The sequence below is a fragment of the Melanostigma gelatinosum genome, assembly GCF_949748355.1.
Source record: "Melanostigma gelatinosum genome assembly, chromosome: 15".
In the NCBI taxonomy this organism is placed as follows: Eukaryota; Metazoa; Chordata; class Actinopteri; order Perciformes; family Zoarcidae; genus Melanostigma; species Melanostigma gelatinosum.
Genome location: NC_136648.1, coordinates 6,739,167 through 6,749,123, shown reverse-complemented (window position 1 = coordinate 6,749,123; position 9,957 = coordinate 6,739,167).

Here is a 9,957-nt window from a genome sequence, read left to right as displayed (position 1 = left end):
TTCTGGATCTGCATGCTGTGGCACAAATGGAAGCGTAGTCTTTCTATATTATCACACAGCTTACACCAACAAGGTGCCAAGTGTGGGAGGCACAAAGACTTTACAGCAGCAATAAAAGATAACAAAAGGACAAAAAAGACATTGTGAAGCAGACTGTGTGCAGATACTTTTTGTTGTTCATACAAGAATGCTTGCACTTCACTGGAACACCGTCTCAAAAGCCGCCAGTTCAGCAAAAAAAACAGTTGAAGACAAATAAAGCCTCAAGCTGTAATCCTTCTCATTCATTCGTCTTTCGCGACGGATATGAAAGCCTGACTCTTTGTAGCTCAAGGATGAGCAACATTACCCTCTGCTCTTAAAGTGTTAGATGAAGATGCAAGGAGTGTTTTTTATGAAGCCTTTCTGCAGAGAATACTTCTTCCGTTGCTTTTTAACAATTGTTGAAATAGGTAATGTAGTTGATTCTGTGTTTATTTACAAGCGTTGACATTATTTGGCATCTAACCTGCAGCTGTTGTTCTCTCGCCCAACAAGCCTCGCCGCTCTTTACCTGACTGTCCGTCTGCATTTTGCACTTCAGGCATCCTGGATGGTGGAAAAACAAAATGCTTTATATTTTCCCACATGTTGAACAATTTCTGATTATCATCATAATCTCCAGTCATGAACTCAGGCCAGACAACGGCATGTTCCTCAATGCCCTCCAGCTCTAAAAACATTTACATTTCTTTTATATTGAGGGACAAATCACATGTTGGCGCACATTAAAACATTCCTATTTTTGTGAGGAAGCCCTTTGATTTGGTCTGATTTTAATTCAATTTCTTTTCTCCCTTGTGAGCCGGCTTACCGTGGTGAATTGTCAGTGGGCTTGTCTTTGTTTGACATTTTCTTCTGGAATTCATTGATTAGCCCTGGTTTGGTTTGTCCTCTTCTGACTTCTTTCAGACACGCTTGGGATGAAGGTTTTAATAACTACTTGAACTTCAACTAAAGGTCAACAGAGAAAATGTTTCCTGTACAGGAATCAATTTCAAAAGCTGCAGAAATAAATAAAGAAATGCTTGTAGATGCAAGGTCCAAACCGAGGACAGACATAGCGTACAATGTACAAAACAAAAAGGTCATTGTGTTGGTCTGGCGCTGGTCTGGTGCTAGAGACCCATAATAGATGCTTGCTGAACATAACATGTAATATTTATAAACATGTGTTTACCGCAAAGCTTAGTTTCTGCAATAATCCAATGTAAAAATCCCATTGGCCTTTTGTCGAGAGAACCAGAGTGATGCAAACTTTCTACAAAAATACATAATTGCCTGCAGCACTCTGTAGAGCTGCGTCATAAGCCATAGCCATAGGCAAGTTTTCATTCCCTTCACTATGGACAAGAGACAGAGATGTATGTACGAATGTACATCAGGCTTTAGACTTGCTCAGTGCATTGAGTGAAGACGAGTCTGATGGTGGGGAGGTTTCAAAACTGGAAGTGTCCTGGGTTCATTGTGACTGTTAAAGTGAGTATAGCACAAAGATACTACAACTATAGCACTTCTATATATAACCCTGTGTTGTAGAATGATAAATAAATGAACTCTGTATACCTTGAAGTTCAATGTATTGTAATGGCGGATACATTCTCACAGTGGTTTTAGGTGTTCTAGTCTTTTAACCACAGTGTTGATTGTGTTTTTTGCCCTTTTTTTTCACAAGACAAACCTATTTCATCAACGTTTGGCATCCAAAAACAACCCCCAAAACATCCAGCGATCGATGAATTTGCATGCCTAACTGAACATTACATAAAAACAGAACATTTGATATATTTCATAACTGACCCCACCGGCACTCATGTCAATGCATGCAGCTTAAAACACATTTTATTGTCTTAAATGACAAGTTTTCATTCAAACCACATTTCCTCATATCAATGGCTCCAAGGCCTCGGTGTCAATGAATGTGTTTACATGCACACAGCATTCTGTTAAATAGCCCAAAACCAAGCCATGTCTAATTTGTGTTGTGCTGTTTGCATGCATCCAAATGATGCCACGGAGACAGAAAGAATGAAATGCCTTTAAAACACGCATGTATCGGATCGGATGAGGTCCCTCGATGTATATCTGCCCCCGGGTCACATGACCATCATGTCTGAGATACGCCTTTAGTAATCCAGTGCTGCAGCAGCACAAGGGCAGAAAGTAAAAGATAAAACAATTCGATGTGTGTAAAATCAAATGAAACACAAGAATAGACATAAAAATTGAAACTACAAGAGCAATAAAGTCAAAATGACAAGGCAAGAGTGACATGGTGTTGTGATTAATAGCAGCAACAAATGTGTTTGTCTGCATTTATACTAAAATTAAATGTAATATATAATTCAAAAATAATTGTAAAATATTAGCATTATATAGTATAATATAGCATGAAATATAAATCTACAAAGTGAAATTTAGTAGAATAGTATGGTATACAGTATATAGTAGTACAACAAAATAGCACATAAAACATGTTGTACAGTATGTGTACGGTATAGTATAACACAATAAATCATAAATATAGTATATTTTACAACAGAATACATCAATCAGTCCACTCTCACTTTTAAAATATTTCAATAATTTCCAAGATAAACCCTAAATGGAATGAAACACACATTTTTAAACTCGTCAGCATCCTGATGATGAACAGGCTGTTGATTAGCGTTGTGACATTAACATGTTCTCTCTTTTCTTATCATTTCATCATTTCATTTTCCACTTGGTATTGAAGAAGTCCACTGAGAGACGCATGTCACATTACGAGAGAGGACGTTGTGTCCTCGCACGCTTTCTTTTTTTCTTTTGAGACGTTTGTCTTTTCCCCATTTTGTTTCCAGGAACACAGTCACAAAATACAAAAGAACCCCCTTGAGATGCTGACATATGCAAGGGTTAATAAAACGGACCAGACGGTAAGCATAATGTTTCATTTAAAATCATCAAGCTTCATTACCAGAGTGTTCATGAGCACACCACCTGTTATTCTCTGAGATACTAAGAATTTACAGCGTTATGTTACACACTCCTGATGAAGAAAGAGATTATGAGTTCGATTCGGTTAATAAATGAATGTTTTGTGTCATTAAATCGATGAAGATGTTTTCTTCATTTGCTTGTGTTGTGTCTGTTCAGAGGTTTGAGCTCTCAGGGCCACTGTAGTTTGCTTCTCTGTGTACTTCAGAGTTTTCTGTGGTTGGGAATATAAAGTGCAAAACGTTGCAAATCATAAAATGAGGCTCTGATAAGGATGTAGGCTTTCATACAAATCTGTTGTGTGCACATGAATGTTCCCCAGGCCACTCTGTACTTGTAATCATCACTCATTGACATCAGCCAGTTGTGTGTGTGGATGCTACAGGTGCTCTGTCCTTCCACCTACTTCCGTACAAATGAACCGTCTTTAGAAAAGTACATTGAGCCCCCAATAATAGGCAGGAATCAGCGGAAAACGAAATGTTTCGCATTAGTTGCCGGCTGCTTACATAAGCGTGTGTTACATTTCAAAGAATCATTCTGCTCAGCTCTTTTGAGAACTGAATTTCCTGCCTCTGCAGAGGAAAACACATGACAGAATGAGATTAGTTTTCTTTTATCATAGCTACCTAGTACTTATAACCACTTATAATATGTCATTTATCATAATTGAAGTACCTGTAGGAACCAGTAAGTATTTTATATGGACTGATTCATACGATAATATTACGGCGTAAATTCAGATGAATCATACAATAAATTCTGGGCTGTATTTTAAAGTGCTACCGGAAATGTTATAGCAAACTAAATATTCTTACACAATGTTACACGCTCATGTGTGATCTTTTCTCTCATTTGGTCAGAAAAACAACAGTAGGCCTACACATCAAATTACTTAATTTTCTTTCATTCAACCACGTCTCATGCAGATTGACCTGCAGTTGGAGCTTCAGTGGGAGGAGGAGAGCTCAGCACCCGGCAGCATTGGTTTTTTACTCTAATAGGTTCCCACTGGGAGCCAACACCAACACAACGCTGCTGAAGGCCAAGGCCGTATAGCTGGGCTCGCTGGAGGGAAGGGAGGCACGGCAGGACCAGAACCAGGACTGTGCTGAGCAGACTGTCAGACCCTGCTGCAGTGGAATCAGAGGTTTTCAAAAGGGACGCTGACGCTTCAAAACATTAAAGCCCACAGGCACCGACAAAGTCAACACACAATATAAGGTCCACGTACTCAACATAATTCAATTCATTTAAACTGATATTAAAGGAGCTCCTTTGAATCATATTTGTTACGTAACTCTAAAAGTAAGAACTTTAGTTGTAAATGAAGATGTAAATGTGTTTATTTTCAATAGTTTATAAACAAATGCCAAATAACCTATTCAAACTGTTTGAAAGTATAATCAACCATCAAGCCAGCACAGTATAATAAACCAATACTTTAATGAATAACCTACCGCTTTTAATTCATTCATCTTTTCCAACCCTTTGATAGCGTAACCAGCCATGCGCTCCCTTCGGCTCAGAAACCGTCCCTCCATACATCATCTGTACCCGGGTGCTGGTGTTTTGGAACAGCAGGCAGAAAAAAAACGGCATTGATCCGTCTGGGCTGCTGTGGTGCAGTGTAATATTCACCATGAATGGCTAATCTTTTGTATCTCTGAAAATCCGCGTTTTGCATGACATGCCATTCTTGTCCCTGTATATTTTAGACTTCATCCGCCTGTCACCTTCCCTCTTAACACCTATCTATTCATCTAGTCATTGACATTTACTGCATCATGCCAGGTCATAAAGTGAGCCTGTTTTAAATGCTGCCAGTAAAGATATAATTGCAGTTATGAATTTTGGAAAGACATTACGGGAAAACGGAGGATTGTCTTCCCCGAAAGATTAATCATCAAAATTATTTGAGACGCGAAACTCTATTGTCTGTCTTCCCTCCTGCCTGCAGTGCATTAAACCAGGCAGTGCGAGTGTGAAGCACTTCATCTGTCATGGCTGATTTAAATAGGCTTGACGAGCAACAGTGAGGCTGCCTTTATTCTGGAAGAAGCATTACTGCTCAAAAACTTGACATTTGTTCATTCCTAGACAGGTCAGCGTTGGCAAAAAAAACTCTTTTATAGTGACAATCTTCTGCCATATGTAATATAATAAGCATATGAAGATTAAAAGCCCCCCATTAGTTGTGTGAAGTGGATAGGCCAAAAATCACAGTGCATTAAGGCAGTTTAAGTGGCAATTATCAGAAGTATTGGAAGTCTTTCCGTCACGATACAGTGAGCGGATGAAAGCAACTCATTCACTCTTCCTCAAAGTGATACTATGTAGTGTTCATTTTGTTCTCCAGAAGTTTTTAAATCATAAAGGAAGAACTGTACATTAGAGCAAAACAGTTTTGTTAAATGCTCAGGTAAAGAGGATTAAAGGACTTGAAATTGTGCTTTCAAAAACACTTTTGTTACTTTAGTTGATGTTGCAACAATTAAGGCTTGGGTACAAACTCGTTACCATAAACTGAATGTTAAAAGTGGACGTATAGTCACCGTGACGTCACCCATTGGTTTCTTGACTGCCACTTTGAAGCCTTGAGTTCAGCATTTTGGCCGTCTCCATCTTGGCTTTTTGCAACCAGAAGTGACACGAAAGGGTGGAACGAAGTACCGCACACTGAATAAGACATTTTTAGGCATCCAAAATCTTAACAATTAACTTTCATGAACACAAAACACACTGTGAAAGGGTCAAAGTCAATCACAAGGTAGCCACGCCCTAAAGCACACCCTTTCCCATCTATTTTAGTCGAAATGGGACCAAAATGTACTAAATGAACATCATTCCGTATTGAAGAAGACTCGTAACTAGCGATTGACATCGGTTCGCTGAGCCTCAGCATCTGCAGCTTCTACAAAACAAAGAGGGTTATTTCTGTCCAGCCTCGGGAAGTGCAGCGGTGCAGATTGTCATTCAATTCAGCCGCCAGCTTATCGGCTCATCTCTTACTAAGGATCATTCATGTTCTTGTATTAATTTGTTTTGTGCAAAGATTGGTTGATTATGTTGCTGAATAGCTGTTTTCGATCTATCATCCATCATGCTATTGACTACAACAGCATGTTGACTACATAATTTGTATGGGCTGCAGCATGTATGCAGCAGGAGGTATCAAAGACAGACTTCTACTTCCCTAATCGTCAATCTTCTCTAATGCTGTGCCGGGCTGTGTTGCAGAAATCCGAACCTTTTTCAGGTTATGAGGTTTCTGTGATTCTATGCACTTTTCAACCTGAGCGCTTCACAAATGTGCCTTTTTATTTACGCAGTCACACATTGTCGCTGGCCTGGCCGTCATGGGCAGTTTGGAGGTCAGAGTCTCATTGATGAACTCTTCAACATCAAACCACCAATTTGACATTTAATGGATGAACCTCTCCACCTAAAAGGTCAGCTAATGATAGTTGTGTAAATTGAGGCTTGTGGCAGTAAAAGGAGAATCACTCAATATATCACTCAATGTTGACAGCTTGTGACTAAAGTACAAAAGAGCAAGTGAGACTATTACGGTCCACTTGTCAATCTGCTCTTTGTTTTACTCGTCGCACTCAAAAAGAAAGAAACACATGCATTGACATTTAAAACGGCTTAGAGAATAAAAACTGTAATGCTAATATAAAACAAATTGCAACTAGTTGTTGCTTAAATGAGAATCCTTGACTGTTGGCTGCCATAACAACCTCACTTATCCATTTAATCCTCAGTTTCTAAAGCTGCTTTAGTTGATTCTATTGGCAGCATTCCTTTGAGTCAGCAAAATAAACTGTAAACGCAACATTGACATATTGTCACATTAAAGTTGTTATGGTGAAACAGTTTCTTATTTGAATATCCAGCAGAGAAGAAGTTGTTTCTGGTGGCCAAGTAAACATAAGTCCAAAGAATTAACTGTTTGTAAGTGTCTGTTTTGGTCTCCACCACTTCCGAAGGAAATATATCTGAGTCTGATCAATATGTCCCCATGCTCACCAGGGAGCTGTCTGTCTGCTGATTGGTGCTGGGCAGGTTGGCGCAGTCTGTTCAGCTTTTATGCTGCGATCAGCTGCCTGCTGCGACTGAAGAAAATTGAGGCTTGAAACCAAAATAATGAGCTCAAAGAAGCCAGAGTGTTCTGTAGAGCTGAGAGGATGGAGTCATTGGATCCATTTAGGATGTAAGAACATTGATTAGTGCAGCTTTAATTAAAGCCCTGTCAATAGTTCATGATTTGGGTAATTGGATTGATTTGTTTCCTTCACTTTCACAGAGAAGGCCTCCAACAACACAGAACAGCTTCAAACAAAATATAAAAGCAGTCTGAGACAATAACTCACAGTTTGTATACACACTTGTAAAATGAAAAGGACGACTGGTTGTGTGATTAGAATTCAGACGTACACTTTGTACTGTCATTCACAGCCAATGCTTTGGATGTGAAGCCTCCTCAAGGTGTCTACTCTGCTCTTTAATCTTTAGGTTGCTGGTGTTTCTCTGCTTACAATCCAATCTCTATTCCTGCAAGGGTCAGACACTTTTCCTCCTGTGCAGCCTTGCTTCTTGTTTGTCTTCTTCCTCTCCGTCTCTGATCAGACAGAGCGCTTTGTGCGGTTTTCTTTTAGAGAACATTTTACAGGTGTAGTAGAAGATGGATCCTGTCTTGTGATAGCGCTCCTAAAGATTCCCTTTACTGCCTACATGCTCAGTGCAACCACTGGTAAACACTGTTGAACAGGAACATCACATGAGAGGCTCCACTTTGCCTGTGATTGTACGGTCTCATTATCCTTACAGGAGATAACTACCACTCTAACATGATTGATTTTGTTTTTCAGTAAAAACAGGCTGCAGGAAACATGGCGGCCAAATAGCAATATCCAACCTTGCCATATAACCTATTTAGCACAGAATAAAATCTTTGTTCCAAAGGAGAAAAAGAACCATTTTGAAGGTGTGCATAGATCTAAATGTAAACACATAAAAACCAACTTGTCAATCAACCTGTGTAACAAACAATATTTATGTAAAGAAACGGAAGCTGTATTTAGATGTGCCAGTGCTGGTACCCTGGTATTGTTCTCACTCCGTGCAGCTTTTGCATGCAGCTGTAGATAAAGGCAACAAACAACACCAAGTGGCGCTAAATCTGGATGTAGTCAGCCGTAGAGGACACAGGATTCAGGATCCGTGAAACTGCTTTACTACTGCTGTTACCATTTTTTGTTTTCTTTCATATTACTTACAATAAGACAAAAAGGGAAAGACCAGTTGCCCAGTGAACTGCACACTGGTTTCTGCTTGGAGATGACCCCCCCCCCCCCCCCCCTGGCATTTGGATATGGTTCTTAAAGTACTGAAGAAGGCAAAGTAAGAATCTCTGGAGTTGTCGGACCTGAATTTGCTGTCAGTCAAGACTGCTTATCTTCTGGCTCCCACCAAGAGGCTGAGAGAATAGATGCTTTCTCTGTGCAAGTTCCTGCCTAAAGGCACATTAATAATTCACTGGGTGGACGTGATGTTGTCCCACATATGAGCTGACTCCTGCCTTTTCCATTCAGCTTTGCACGTGGTGAGATGGCATGAGTGCTTCTCCTTCAAACAGCAAACTCACAGTATCTGTTGCTTTGGCTTGAAGCAGCAGTTTGCATCTGGTAATACATGCTGGCCTAGTAGTGTGTGTGTAATGCAAGTATGTAAATAGTTCACTTGCTTTGAGAAATAGCCCTACACATGTATTATTATTATTACGAGTGTTTTCTTTGGAGGACTCATAGGCATTGCTATTTTAGTTTGGTGGCGTTATTAATGGTTGTCAAACTGTCTGCAATACAGTTAGGAAAAAATACAAAAATGTACATACTTGATTGCTTGATTTAAAACGTAAGTATCTCCATTTTTGTATTAAATAGGTCGTTTTAAGCCTGGAAAAGTGCTGGAAAGCAAATAGCAAATATCTTCAGTGTAAGATGGTAAAAAAATACGTACACTGCTCATTTGTTCCGAATTCTTCTTTTTATTCTATCGAGCCACAGTTGGCTTTTGGGCTGATCTTCAGGTCCAACACATGGACAACAATAATACTGTCAAAAACTGAACACCTATTTCTTAATACATCATAAATAATTACCTGTGGCTGAACTTTTATCTCACTAAATGTATATAGAAGCTTACAGGGTGAGATGAAACCTGTTGCTACACTCTTTCTGTGTGGAGGTATGCTATTTATGTTAGCTGCAGGAGTTATATGTTGCTATTCCCTGCAGAACAGAATGAGAAGAGCTAAAGGGAGAGTGTGTTTCTTTTGGCAAATCGTTACAAAAAGCAGGATTGGGGGATAAGCGTTGCTAGGAGACCCTGACATCAGCTACTTATCCCAGAATCATGCTCATTGTGTGTGTGTGTGTTTGCGCACCTCCTCTCCCCTCTGCGTCTGTGTGTCCTTGCTCTTGCTCGTCCTATAAAGCCGTCAGCATCTTCTTCGCTCTGTTCTCCGTTGCTCGAGTAAAGTCAAGGCTACATTACAGTTAACTCAGATGCGCCTGGAGAATGAACGGCAGACGAATCGACACTCTGAACACACTGAACCTCACTTCAGGGAAGAGCAGAAAGGTGAAAACAAACTCAAGGAAGCTGCGAGCACAGTGGATTGTTTGTCTTTGGGCATTTGACGACCGAGCTCATAGAGGACAACTGTCTGCCTCTCAGCGTACGCTCTGCACCTCGTGAGCAACACAGCATGCGTTAAAGCTCTGAGGAGGTAGAAGGGCAGTTTTCATCCAGCCTGATCCGAGGAAAAGAAGCACTTCCTCCTCTCTCCATCGCCTTCTATTCCTTTGTGTCCCCTCGGTCATTATGTTTCTGCTTTGGGCAATGAAATGAACAACTCTTCGCGCCTTCAGG